The sequence below is a fragment of the Melanerpes formicivorus genome, unplaced genomic scaffold, assembly GCF_026170545.1.
Source record: "Melanerpes formicivorus ecotype bairdi unplaced genomic scaffold, bMelFor1.0.p_v2 SCAF_28, whole genome shotgun sequence".
NCBI classification, from domain to species: domain Eukaryota; kingdom Metazoa; phylum Chordata; class Aves; order Piciformes; family Picidae; genus Melanerpes; species Melanerpes formicivorus.
The window spans coordinates 2643441-2658061 of NW_027142380.1; the positions used below are offsets into that span (position 1 = coordinate 2643441).

At 37.3% G+C, this 14621-nt stretch overlaps 1 protein-coding gene across 2 annotated transcripts in view; it reads right to left on the reverse strand.

Annotated features, from left to right (window-relative positions):
* The window catches only part of FHIT (fragile histidine triad diadenosine triphosphatase), a 640545-nt gene that overhangs the window by 548524 nt on the left and 77400 nt on the right, over nucleotides 1-14621 (reverse strand). For both annotated transcript variants that reach the window (XM_068154236.1, XM_068154237.1), the window contains exon 2: nucleotides 10542-10590. The gene's annotated coding sequence lies outside the window, so the exon portion shown is untranslated. The remainder of the gene's footprint in view (nucleotides 1-10541; nucleotides 10591-14621) is intronic.

Here is a 14621-nt window from a genome sequence, read left to right on the forward strand (position 1 = left end):
AATAAATGCATGCAAGCCCTATTCAAGCACACAGCCCTTTCCACTCAGAACTGGCACTCACATGCAAATTGAAAACAACCAAAAAAATTCTATGTGAATACTTTCATGTAGCAGAGAAATAATACATTCAGAAATACTCATAAGTAGTAATATGTAAAATAAACACAGACTAAAATAAACTAAATTATGTCACCACTAGCTGACAGAGCTGAATATGAAGAAACACTAATTAGCATCAAACCAGGTATTTAAGCCTTTGAATTATACAAACTGACCTCAGACATAAACTACTACAAACCAGAGAAACATTAGCCTCACATACCCCCAATGGAACACAAATCTCCACTTAAAGTCTCCTAAAACATGTGAAACACAGAAATGAAGTATTGAGAGAAGCCTTTGCTCAGCTGATGAGACAGTGTGAAATACTCTGAGTTTCTGCACCAGCTTGTCCACTTTGCAATCTCAGTTAGAAATGGGAAAATTCAAATTTCCTATTATTTATATCAAAGGAAGTCCTCAGCAGAGTTTTTAACTTCTTTACCTCAGAAGTCATTCTTTAAGCAAGCAGGCATTAGTAGCAATATAACAATTACTTATACTTAAAATAAACTCCACTACTTTGCCAATTATATGAACAGAGTCGTATTGGTGCCAGTAGCTGAACAGAAAATGTTCTCACTGATCAACACCTCTCACACAGCACCTCCTCGTGCCAGGATACAGAGAGATAACTGTAATTTAATAATGCTGTCTGCAGTGCCCAGCCAGCAGCTGCTAGCATAGAGAACAGGTAAGAGTTTCAATGCAAGCAAAATGGCAATGCTGCAAGAACTAATAAAATGTCCATTCTTTTCTGTTCTTGGTACAGTAGGCAGGGTTAATACTGAGGCTCAGAGATTTAAAAAAGCATTCAAAACAGTGAATTAATTCAACAATCTCATTATGAGACTTTGAAAGAGGGCAAGATAATTAAGAATGTTTAGTACAAAAGATTCTTCCTTTCTGTCCACCCTGGCGTCTTCAGCTAATTCAGTTTGCCACTCATGACCAAACACATGCATGTGACATATGAAGTAAACAAGAAGTCAAAAGAGCTTCTTTCAGCACAGAAATAAGACTCAAACTACCCAGAAACCTTCAATGCCCAAATAATCATTACTCAACTGAGTTTTGCACTCACTTCATTCAAACACTGAAAGACTGGGAAAAAATGAGTTTGAGAGGAAATTTGTGCTTCACTTTTTACTTTTCTATTGTGTGTGCTGCAACTGCAGTGAACAATCTTCATTTCAACCAATTTTGTGTTCTTTTAAAATATGAAAAAGGGTTAAAATGACTCTCATTGTCTTCACTGCAGAACATCAACATCTCGTTAAACCGCCAAGCTCTACCACTTCTGAACCTTCCGTATCTCTAAATAATGACAAACATTAAACCCTTTAAAGTGAATGCAGCATAACAGGACATAGTTTTCTAAAACTGCTTCTGACTTTTTTTATTGTGTACATAATTGTTTTGTATGAGCCACTCTATTTTGACAAAATTACATCTTTTCCAGTCATATTAACTATTACTTGTTCTGACACCCATTTAACTGGCAAAGATTCAGTCATTCATTTGAAAAAATTCCATTTGGTATGAATAATTCAAGTACTTTTTCCTGCCTCCTATCTGTGCACCTTCAGGATAACTTCAGATGGTTTTCCCACTTACATCCCATTTAGAAAAAAAAACCTGTGACAAAACACAATACCACTTTTAAAACTACTAACAAAATATCACTGGAAATGGTGTATTAAACTGGCAAAACATGCACTAGCATTCTCCTGGTTGAGTTAGTATCTACATTATTAAAGACAGATTAAAAGATAGTAAGTCCAATTCAAAATTTTTAATGAAATTCAAGCGTTGGAGTTCTTGATCTGGTACTGAACAATAACCACAAAATACAGAAGGTGCACCTTACAGGATTGTCAAACAGACCATTTCAATCAATTAGATTTTTAATTAATTGTGCTATAGCAACATGCAATTTTTCCAATTATTATGTTAACTCATTTAGTGGAAAATATAGTAGGCAAATATTTCATTAATCCAGTTCAGTAGTAAGTTTTATAGACAGAGACACTCTGAAAATCTAGGGCATATAAGCACACAACACGTGAATCAAAACTTCCTTAAAACATTCCATGATCCAAACTAGATGTTGTAAGACAAAAAGGGGTGGGGGGGGAAAAGTATCCCTCTGCTCTATTATTTATATTCCTGTAGAGCACAGTCCTATCACTTCTTTTATCACTTATATATGGATTTATTTTTACCCATGGGTTTGACTTCTAACAGCTTTGCATTGAAGGAGCAGGAGAAAAGGAGCAGGTAAGTAGATGGCTTGAGCAAAGCGAAGACATACTGTTGAAGAGAGATTTATCAAGTTGATGAAAAGTTGGACTTTTTTTTTTTTAATAGAACTTGCTGAATATATTTATTAGTATTGACAATGAGATGCTGATGTTTCCAAACACTAGAGTTAGTCAATACTGTCGATAAGAAAGATCGGTACACCTATAGTCAGAAAATCGCACAATCCTGAGGGCTGCAGAAAACAAACAGAATCATAGAATGGAATCACAGAATCAATAAGGTTGGAAAAGACCTCAAAGATCATCAAGTCCAACCTATCACCCAGGACCTCATGACTACTAAACTACAGCACCAAGTGCCACATCTGATCCCCTCTTGAACACCTCCAGGGACGGTGACTCCACCACCTCCCTGGGCAGCACATTCCAACGGCTAACAACTCTCTCTGTGAAGAACTTTCTCCTCACCTCAAACCTACATTTCCCCTGGCACAGCTTGAGACTGTGTCCTCTAAATAGGTTAAAGATAGGTTAAAAATATATAGCTAAATATGTCAAGTTGTACACTTAGGAGTCCATACACAAAATGACTGAAGAGCTATCAACTGCAAACAGCAGAAGAGAGTCAATACCAGGATTTACTACAGAGCGAGGATGAGCTATTGTGGTACACTCATAATAAAGTCATTTTGAAGCTTAAAATGCATGAAATTCCCTAACCCAACAGCCAACAGGTGACATGATATCTGGACTTATCTATCCAGTCCCAAATACATAAATGGAAAAGAAGTTAAGTTCACAGACAGGCTGTTCAGATGGTTAGATGAATGGCTCCAATGAAGATGCAACTAGCTCATATACAAATGGTTAGTCAAAAATATACTCATGTCCGCAGACACAATTTCCAAGTTAGGCAACACCTAGTCCTGGTTATCCTTCTCAATTTAAAGTAATCTATATGTAAAAAACAACATACATTTCTGCAGTATATTTTTTGTCTGTTTCTGTCTTTCCCTTACACCCAGATTTACTTATTTTCCCCCCTAGAGAAAACTGTGGGGAATGGCAAACATTGCTCAGCAAGAAAGTCAATAGAAGCAGGAAAACCTAATGCATAGGCCAGAACTAACATGCTAGCATGAAAGTTTCCAGACATGTTATTTCCTCTATTAAAATCAATCTGCATTATGTTTCATTACCTTGGTTTAGCTAATGCAAAATACTTTGGTAGTTAAGAGCACTGCTGATGGTGGTGATAATCATTCCGTACAAAATTAATCTCAAGGGGCCTCGGAGTACTGCAGACTTACCAGAATGAACACCTACCCCATTACACCTAGCAGTCTTAATTTACTCACTTAAACATATAGACAAATTTCACTTGTGACAGGTATTAGAAATTTGGCATCTCTCCAGAAACTACAAGGAATCACACTGAAGCACTGTTGGCATGAAAATGTAAGAGCATTAAGTTTACATAAGTATTTGACAGCCTTTTAAGTATTCATATGTGTTTCTTGTCCTACAGAAAGTAGTTCTGAGTCATCCTTTTCTGTTTCTTCTCTCTTTTTCAGCACTCAGGCTCAATCTTGGCTTCTTCAGAGGGATCTTTCAAGGTGATACGTCTGTTATAACCCCTAGGTTTCAAGCATCACAGTAGACAGAATCAACCTTATTGATATATTAAAGACTACAGATAAACCTGCTTGAAAGTAAAACAGGAATCCATTTGTTTAAAGTGTATTCAACTTGCCAAAAAAAAAAAAAAAGAGAAGAGGTGCTTGCTTTCTGTCTAGCCCATAATTGGTGATTTCCCTGAATTTGTAGGAAGACCTAACATTACCTTAATCCCCTCTGTTCTACCAGTACCAGGCTGCAAATACCTTGCTTCAGAATATAGGTGTTGAATATAGTTTGTGGAAAGTGGCATTAATTTCCCTCTGCTTTTTTCAGTGTCACACATTGTAATAAGCCCAAATTTCTCAGTTTAGGTCAGGACTTGAGGAAGATGAGAAGATGTTGTCAGTTCAGGCAATGGTGGTTTTTAAGGCTCACTGCCCTGCCCTGTATTTAAGCCTTTCTGCTAAGTCAAATCTCCCAGGAAACCCAACTGCATGAACATTCTTCATTATAACAGCAAAACTGCAATAATTGTCAGTTCATTTCCCTATTATTCACCATACAAAGACATTGTTCAATACGAATACAAAGACCGAATTCAGTAATAAGTTGACTTCAAACTCCTTCAAAAAACCCTCCAAAACTTCTGGTTATTTTTGAGATGCTTTGATTCCTGTTCCAAAAGAACTAGAAGGCTCCTTCCTCATCATGCAGTCCAGTTCAATTCTTTTTGGCTCTGTTGAAGTTATTTCTGTTTTCAGTTGTTATTCTCAAAATAATTAGAAAAATATCACTTCAGGATCTAGCTTTTGGCACTACATTCCAACTCCTACCCTTGCATTTGTAGCTAAGCACATTCTATATACAAATCACGAATAGTAGTCAGGCAACTGATATGAAAAAGCAACTTCTGTTTTTCCTCTTAAAAGCAGAAGCTTTACTTCTGTAACACACAGAATCTGCACTACCCATTCTTAACACTTTTATAAAGCTTTTAAACATGGACTACATTAAATAATTGATTTGACATTAACTAATTAATCTACTGACCGAAGAGAGAAAATGGCACTGGGAAATTATTAATTTGGAGGTGAAATCAATTAAAAATAGTACAGTTGTGACAGAATTTAATCTCAAACTTCTCATGAGACCCTGGAATCACTCAGAGCTGAAGCAATTTGTGATAAATCCATTGAGAGAGTTTCTAATGGAGGGGAATTAATTTGTGTTACCCCAAGGAGCATATGTGCTCACTCAACAGTGCTTACATTAAACAATAGTAAAAGTACACAAATAGAACAAACCATAAGAACCTGTCATTTGAGCTAGCATGTGATACATGCCCTTCAATATCAAGATATAACTATTTGCATCAATAAAATTCCAGGGATCACAATGGTGGTCAAGAGGACCAGAATATTTACAGTCTGTCTTTACCTGTGTGAAATGTGAATACACATCTCCTTGACTACTTTAAGTTCAATTTTTGTATTCTACTTTTCTCATGGCAACTTTTAATCCAACAACTTGAAAACTGGGGAATTACTTTAAAACACAGCCAAGACAAAAATCTATTATGTCCTTGAGGGGAGGAAAGAAGAGAGGAAGATAAACAGAGCTGGGGACAGACAAACAGAAGCAATCTAACAAATAAAGTTCTAAGCAACAATGCCTTAGTTACCCAACTCAAAAAGAAGGATGACAGTGGCAGTTATCCTTAGTACATAAATACACTGAACAATGTACAATGAAGCACACAAACTACACATACATTGCACTCATTCAGAACTATTTTTGATGCTGTGATGAATAAAAAGCCAGTCACTACTTTCCTTCTGATTAATGGAGGAGTTCTTAAAGTAACAAAGATACTGTACTTTGGTAGGAGTTCAGTTACATCAACAAACTCTTACCTATAACCAAAACAAGGGTCATAGTTCAAGTAATACCCCCCCAGTGAATAGGTATATTAGAATAAACCAAACCAGGTTGGAAGAGACCTTCAAGATCATCGTGTCCAACCCATCAACCAATCCAACCCACCCAAACAGCTAACCCATGGCACCAAGCACCCCATCAAGTCTCCTTCTGAACACCTTCAATGACGGCGACTCCACCACCTCCCCGGGCAACCCATTCCATAGCGCAATCACTCTTTCTGTATAGAACTTCTTCCTAACATCCAACCTGAACCTCCCCTGGCGCAGCCTGAGACTGTGTCCTCTTGTTCTGGTACTGGGTGCCTGGGAGAAGAGACCATCATCCGCCTGTCTACAACCTCCCTTCAGGTAGTTGTAGAGAGTGATAAGGCTATTATTTCCTATCCTGTCTTCAAAAACATTTTGCAGCCTGTTTTATGCTACTTGGCTGCAACCACCATTCAGACAAGAGCAGATTGAGCTGCAGTGAACCTGCCCATTAATCACAAGGCTGCTCCTGCTCATGGGCTCACTCAGTGAGTAAAAGCTCACTGTCATGATAAGGCTTTGCAGGAACATGGTGAGCCCTGGACACTGAGAGAGGCAACATGAGCAGTTCCAGTTCCTGTTGTTTAGGATCAGGAACAGAGGAATAAAACATTCAGGACATGCATTTACAGAGATAAAGTGCTCATCATCCTACACATTTTGTTTCTTCTCAGCTAATTTATATATCACTAGCTGTAAGTTTTCCCACAGCAGAACATGCAAAGGTAGAAGAAAGCAATCCCACAAGGAAGAATCAAAATATCTTTCAACCTGCACAACTTCTTTTCCCATCTTTAGACTTGTGTTCAAGCATGTTGAAGTGCCATTCCAAAAATAAATGACAGAAAACTTTGTTCATATACTGAATAAAAATACATCCAAGGCTCTATTAGCACTTGATAAAGACCTAGCAATACCTATAGGTAGCACAGGGTCACAGACAGCACACTGCCAAACTCTACAACCCCCACCCAAACCCAACCATTATGTCATTTTTATGAAAATACCACCAACTCATAAATCATTCCTCAAAAGAGGAATGTCTGGAACTGAATAAATAGATTCACAAACAAGTTCAGTGCCAAAGAAGCTGAGAAGGGGGAAGTACAAGCCACTCTTGTTAGGCTTCTGCACTAAACTATTGCTCTCTCCACTCAATCCTGTTGGAGCTTAATATAGGACATCCTGAATACCAAGTAAGCCTTCTACCAAGTAAAGCTCTAATTATTCATGTACTTAAGTTGTTTTGAATGGAGGATGAAAAAAATGCAGCTCAAAGATTCTTTTATCCCTGCCTTGTGCACAAGGTTGATGACAGAACCTGCTACATCTTCACGGTGCACTGCAGTAGAGTATACCTACAACTGAAAGCAAGAGAGGGATTTGCAGCTTTACACATATATAACCCAAATGGCTTCAAATAAAACCCAAATGGCTTCAAACTTACTATTGCAAGAATTGGTGATGAGGTAGTTATGGCAGCATAGTTTGCAGAAAGAATTGTACAATTTTGCCCACAAGCCAAGGTAAATAAAGATAAATTACATTAAGCATAGCATCTGTAAAAGGGAGATAATATTTTGTCCTGCTTTTGGTCTTATTTGCAAGGTACCTTACATGTTTGAGCAGAAACTTATACTGCAGCTTATGACAACGGCCACATTCGCTAGGTGGTAGTGTCAAACAAATAATAGTAGAACTAATAACTAGAGGAACTATTGAGATGAATCAATATAAAAAGAAATGAAAATGCTTATGTAAAGCATTAATACCTATTCACTGAAAAATTACAAACCACAGAATACAACTGATCTGGCCACAGCTAAATTGCTATTGATTTGCATTGAGAATTTTTCCCTTCTTGACATTTCTAGAATTCTTATATAACTATACATTATGGCTTATAGTGAAGATGAAATCTATTATAAATTCCACACATCTGCTGAGATATGTAATTTTGAAATTAACTGCCTTGAAACCTACATTTAGAGCACATGAAAGTCATTCAATTTTCCAATATTAACTGCTCTTACACCAATACCTGAATTTGAGATAGTTGGCAGTTCTGTTCATGCTGTAGAACAAAAACCAGAGACTTCTTCCTATCGGGTCACAAGAAACAAGCAAAACTAGTAATTTTTGAACAGTTGCTCAGAGGAACCGATCCACCTGAGAAAGCTAACATGTAAGCGGCTGGAAAAATCAGTGACTTACATTCTACACAAATGTCTGATGCAAGCAAATCTTTTGAAATTTAAGTCATGAAAAATCTGATGATTAAATCTAAGTTTTTTGTTACTATTAGCATCATTCCTTCTTCATGTATAAGCATTTTAAGTCACTTTTAACAAGGATTTTGGCACACAAGACAGACTTCTAACACCTAGTCTAATCTAATGAGTTTATGCATAGCTACTCAGGACCAGCAAATACAGCTGCATGTCAGCATTTCTGAAAAATTATATACTTCGTAGCATGTGTCGAGGGTTGAGGGGAAGGCCCAGCCTTCTCCCCCCCCTGTAAAGTGAAGGGAAGAAAATTGAAAGAAAGAAAAAAAAAAACCACAGCCGGATTAGCAAAGGATTTGTGCTGTATTTACAAGCGGTTTAGGAAATGCAGGTTTATATACAGAATTTACAATATTTACAATATATATACAGAAATACATAACAAAGTAACACAGGCATGAGATTCCCCTCCCCTGCCAGGAGGAAGGGTTTCCCCCTGTACCCCCTTCTCTCCCCTTTTTCCCCAAAGAGGGTTAGAAAGAGAGAAAAGGAATAATTGTTAATTAGAAGCAGTTATATGTTAGTAGAGGCCTTCTCTGCTCAAGATCAGTCTGGCTGCGAAAGGAGAAAGTGCAAGACTGAGACTAGTCTCTGCTGAACTCAGAGTTCAAAGTTGCTTTCTACCAATCCACCAATGAAATTAGTATAGACCTGTCCTTTGTTTATAAAACATTCAGCCATGGTGTCCCTTTTCTTAAAGGCACAACCTCAAACGGTCACAGCATGCATTGCAAGTACATAAACATGTAAGTATGCATCAACAGAAAGCTACAGGAGTGCATGCTATTTGTCTCACTATCTTTAGCTCTATATTAGCTATCCTCAAAACACAGTTTTGAGTTCTGAGTGACCTAACGCTAATGGATGTGAACGCCACAACTATCACTTTTGTGAGGAAGGTTAACATTTAAGCTTCCAAACCAACAAGCTACTTCCTGATCACTGTCCCTCAATCCTTATCACTAAAGTAATTCATCATGCCTCTTGTCAGCCACTGTTAATCACACACTCCCACACAAGGAATAAATCAGAGAGCAACAAACCAATACCTGCATTATCTGATACCATTAATGACACATTTCTTTATTAACAAGCAAAATCTATTCATCGAAGCTCCAGCTTCAGGTTTCACAAGCAGCTGACCAGACAGTTGTGGGTCCAGCTTCAAATACAGCACAATGATGAAAGGGCTCAGAAAAACCTTTCCTTTGATCATTACCTGATAGTCTTTCCAATCATCTGGACAATTTTAGACTTGGACTACCATCCAGCCTTAACACCTCTTTGCTCTGTAATACTCTAGCTGCTGTAAAACATTTGTTCACTAGTTGCAGCTGGAGTACCTGATTAGGAAAACACTCAATACAATGAGAAGATGCACTACACCAGCACAGAGGCCAATGTCTAGAACTGACAGTCCAGAACGTTGCAAGGCAGAAAATTTAAATTAACATTACAGAACAGAGTACAAGCTGGGTCAAAGCAAAAATGTCATTCAGGGGACAGTAAAGCACAAAATTTGCTGAGACCATTGATACTTCTCTCTTTTTTTTCCCTACTTTTTTTTTTTAATAGTAATTTTGGTTAAATAGAAATTTTCACCAAACTGCTTTTAACATATAAAGCAAGTCAGAAAAGACTAAAAAAAATATTATTTCTTATACCAACCTCTGCAAACTACCTAAAGTTGAAGCACAAATAATTCAATATGCTGCAAATACATTTTATCTGATACTTCACTTGATACTCAGGGAGAAAACTGTATGTTACTTTGAAGATGCTCCTAAATTAAAATTCCTTGTACAAATTAGAAACTCTGACATTTAAAATGAATTTTAATAGAGTAATAAACTCAGGAAATTTCATAACTCCATCCAAGGTACAAGACATCTCTGACCTGCTGACAGCTTACTCTGAATGAAAGTCATCATTAAACTCTCATGAGGCAGCACACCAAGACACACTTTAGAGTGACTTATTTAAGTGATGAAGATCAATATGAAAGGAAGAATATCCAGTTCAGCCTATCTCTAGCACTAGCTTTACAAGGACTTCTAAAACCCTTCACAAAGTTGCAGGTTTTGAATTGTACTCACAACTGTACAGCAGGATGCAACATTTGGTATTTTCCTTAAACACCAAATAGCCAAAGTTTTTCAAATATTCCCATTCTTTAAATGAAAGCTACTTGTCACCTCCTTTCTTCCAGACTAAAATTTGAAAGATGACACCAAGAAGGCTAAGTGCTCTGAAACCAGGAAGTAAATAACAAGAACATCAAACATTAAATGTTTTCCACCTACCAGTTCCTTGGAGCTTGACTTCTTAAGGGATGTTCTTTGTATCATTAATCTGTAAAACAAAAAAGAAAAATCATACTCAGTACATGCAGCCATACAGCATAAATACAGAGCTTTAACCATTTAATTATTTTTTTTCTTTTTAGAGGCCAGCTATAATCCAATACTTTGTCTAATTATATTCCTCTGCTGAAACCTAATGCTACAATGCACTCAAACCCCAGTGCTTGCACTGTGGTTTTGTGTGGTGTGCTATTAGGAGTCCTTGATCCAAGATGATTTCAGGATCATCTTCACCTCAAAATCTGAACTATCACATGATAAATTGCTGCTGATCCCACAGGCTTCACTAAGAGTTATTTGTCCAGCACATCTTGACATGGAGCTCTCTCCTTAGAATCCTGCCATCCTGCCTGGCATATTCCTCTCACAAATATAACCTCTGAGTACAAACAATCCTTAGCTATTTAGATGTCCTGATACTGATGACAGACTGACATTGAAGGCAGTATACGATGAAGTTGAGGTGATTGTATAGATTGTATGTTTTCCTAGAGGTAACATTCCTGATGTTTACCATCTTTAATTCACTGTCATTTCAGTTAGGATTGCGCAGGCATTTTTTAAAATCATTATTTCTACAGACTATTTCTCAATAAAGAATGTGGAAAATACAAAGTAATGCCACAGAACTGAAATAATCCAACAAACTGCAGTAGTGGCACAACTTCAATAGGAGAGATTCCACAAATGATGCTACCAAAATAAAAAAATGATCCTTTTTTTAGTTCATCTTTTCTCAGTTACTTGATTTCCACCTAACAAAGGCAATTGCTTCACTCCTTACTGCAGCAACAATGAGTTACACCAACAGCCACAAGCTGTATCTTTGGAAGACTGAGGGGGTTTTTGCCCTGGTCGTTATTCTAAAATTACAAGATTTCTAAATAAGTATTTGCCATGGACTTTTTCTAGTTTTGCCTTCATAATCCAGCAGAAGAAAAGTCTGCCATTTATATATTTCCTGCTATGAGGAACTACTACAAAATGAAATGAAGAACATTTGCTGTTCCCCCGCTAGACATTTATATGAGACAGGTCAAAAATTGATCCAAAGCAATCAATAATTCTGATTTCTGTGTGCCAGCTGGCTATAAGGAACATTTACCATCTCCTTCTAGAAACTAGGCAAATGTATAAAAGAGAAACAAACTTTGTACAACAGATAAGTACAGAAAAAGTTAAGGTAAAATGCTAAAATTCCTTATTACAAGATATTACAGTTCCTCTTCTAAAAGTTACTGAAGTGCTGTAACTCAGGCAGGAGTCTCCATGCACCCTATACACCGCTGCAGCTTCTTACTAGTAGTATACTTTAAATTTTAAAAGCCTTAAAATTAACTGTTTCATAGCCAGCACTTGTCCCTGTTGCCAAGAAGGAACTCCACTGCCATCCTTATTCCAGCATAAACATCAAGTTGCTTCAATTCCACTGATCTGTAACAACAATGGAGGAAGGAGCTGGGATTGTTTAGCCTACAGAAGAGGCTCAGGGGAGACATTATTGCTGTCTACAGCTACCTGAAGGGTGGTTGTAGCCAGGAGGAGGTTAGTCTCTTCTCCCAGGCAACCAGTCCAGAACAAGAGGACACAGTCTCAAGCTGCACCAGGGGAAGTTTAGACTCGATGCGAGGAGAAAGTTCTTCACAGAGAGAGTTGTTAGCCATTGGAATGTGCTGCCCAGGGAGGTGGTGGAGTCACCGTCCCTGGAGGTGTTCAAGAGGAGATTAGATGTGGCACTTGGTGTCATGGTCTAGTAGTCATGAGGTCTTGGGTGACAGGTTGGACTTGATGATCTTTGAGGTCTTTTCCAATCCTATTGATTCTATGACAAGAATTCCTGAAACCACTAAATCTCTCAAGTGCTTACTGATAAAAAGAGACAGGTTGTAGAGACTTGGGTTAGAGACTGCATACAGAAATACCAAATTTTGTTTTCTTAGCCAAGTATACCAATTATTGGTTTGAAAACTATATTTAAGCACACAGTTTTAATGGAAACCCATAGCTTTTTAAGAAAATTGGAGTTTATGAATTGTGAAACAGAGTGATGCTGTTTAGGACTATTACAACTGAAATAGCAACAGTAGCCTTGGAGGGGATAGAAAAACCACCAGTGGCACCACTATTCATAATCTGCTGGTAAACTCATGGAAAAGCATTTGCAAATGGCTTTGTAAAGGACACTTCAGCAGCTTTCCAACAATAATAGATTACAGGAAAGAAAAATGAAAGTGAGGATTAAGGGAATGAAAACTGTTTGAAGACAAAAATCTTCTCTACATGACAAGAACAGACTTTAATTAGTAACACAAGTTTCTTTTGCAAATAAAGCTCAAAGCACCCGTACACTAATTCGATCAACCTGGCTCTGTACCTTGTCCAGAATATCTGTTTATCACTACTCCTGTCCTACTAGGAGAGGAATAGGTACTTTATGCACATGACACACTATATTTGCTAAGAGTGTATTTGCTGTTTTGTGCTGGCTGAGTTACTGGTCAAATGTAAAGGTGATTGATTCCTGCACGTCACAATCGATATTGTAAAAGCAAATATGGAAACTATTTGCACCTGATTGTTACTGTGGAAGACTGCCACTGGGATAAAACAAGAAATGGAATCAGTATTTCTGCAGTTATCAATATAGCAATCAGCACAAGTGTGTTATATTACCTTTGAAAAACTAAGATACAGAACATGACTTAAGAAAAGATTAAGCAAATTAATTGTCTCCAAAACATTTCTAGGCTCAGTGTGTGACCATGGAATGGAATGAGTTCTACATATGCAAACTTTTGACTGAAGTTCAAGCTGTGCCTGCTTTGCAATAAATCTCATCTCACAGAGATTTGAGACAGAAATCAGACTCTTAAATAACTACATTCCACACTAAAAATCAAGATTGTATCAAGTAGGGAGATGAAAGCCTTTACTGGGCTTGACAACCAGGTGCTCCCAGTGGACCATGTAACTGTTTGTGCTTTGACTATGTGTTAGCAGGAAGCTCCCTCCTTTCCCCCCTAAAAAAGAGGATAGGATACAACAGGCTAAAACAGATTTCAAACAGTGAAACATGCAAACAGCTAAGTTGCAAGTAATTTACAGAAGCTTATAAAATAAGCATACAGAAAATAAATCCCCTGGTCAGCCGCAGATGAACCCTACAGATTGACAGTCCTAACCCTCTGTATACAAACAATGCACCCACCAGGCTTATCAAGACAGTAAGCATTTAAAGGACAGCTGTATTGGTAGCACTCGAAATAATATCAATCACACATCTCTCAACTAATGCTCCTTCCAACTCATCTAATTAAATCTACTTTATTAATTTGACAAAGATCTCACAAAGCAGCAGTAGTCTGGACTCTTGAGTTAATAAAAAATGTCATCTACATATTGATAACTGCATGTTCCCAGGTTACCTTCCAAAAAAAATAGAGGTGAAAGAATCAGAAACAGACAGAAACACTCACAAGTATAAAAATACAAACGTGCACGTGCTCCTGTGTGCGTGAAAAATAGCTAAGCCATACTAGTAACAGTAAGGAATTCAGATTGCATTACTCAAATAATATAGAATACTGAAAGGCAAATGTAAAGTACCAAAATATTCTAGAATTACTATAATAGGCATATCATGGTCTATGCAAAGTATATAAATATTCTAGAATGAGTAAAACAGGCATATCATGGTTGGTGTAAATAAAAACGTCACAAAAGATTAGCTCCCAAAATCAGAATAACTTTTGAGTTTGAATCAGATTCAACACTTGACACTCACCTTCAGTTTGCTGTTTAGGAGCACAGAGGGAAGAGTTTGGAGGAAGCAAAAAGAAATAATAATATTTTTTTAAAAAAGTTATAAATATCAGCTTTTCATCTTTATTCAGTTTTGGTTTCACCACTAAGCTGAAACATTCACTGCATTTTTCAGCTGTAGCAGAAGGGAATCCTGCAGATTCTTGCACGTAAGATTCTCAGACAAGAACTGCTAATACCTTTTATTTCAGAGACAAG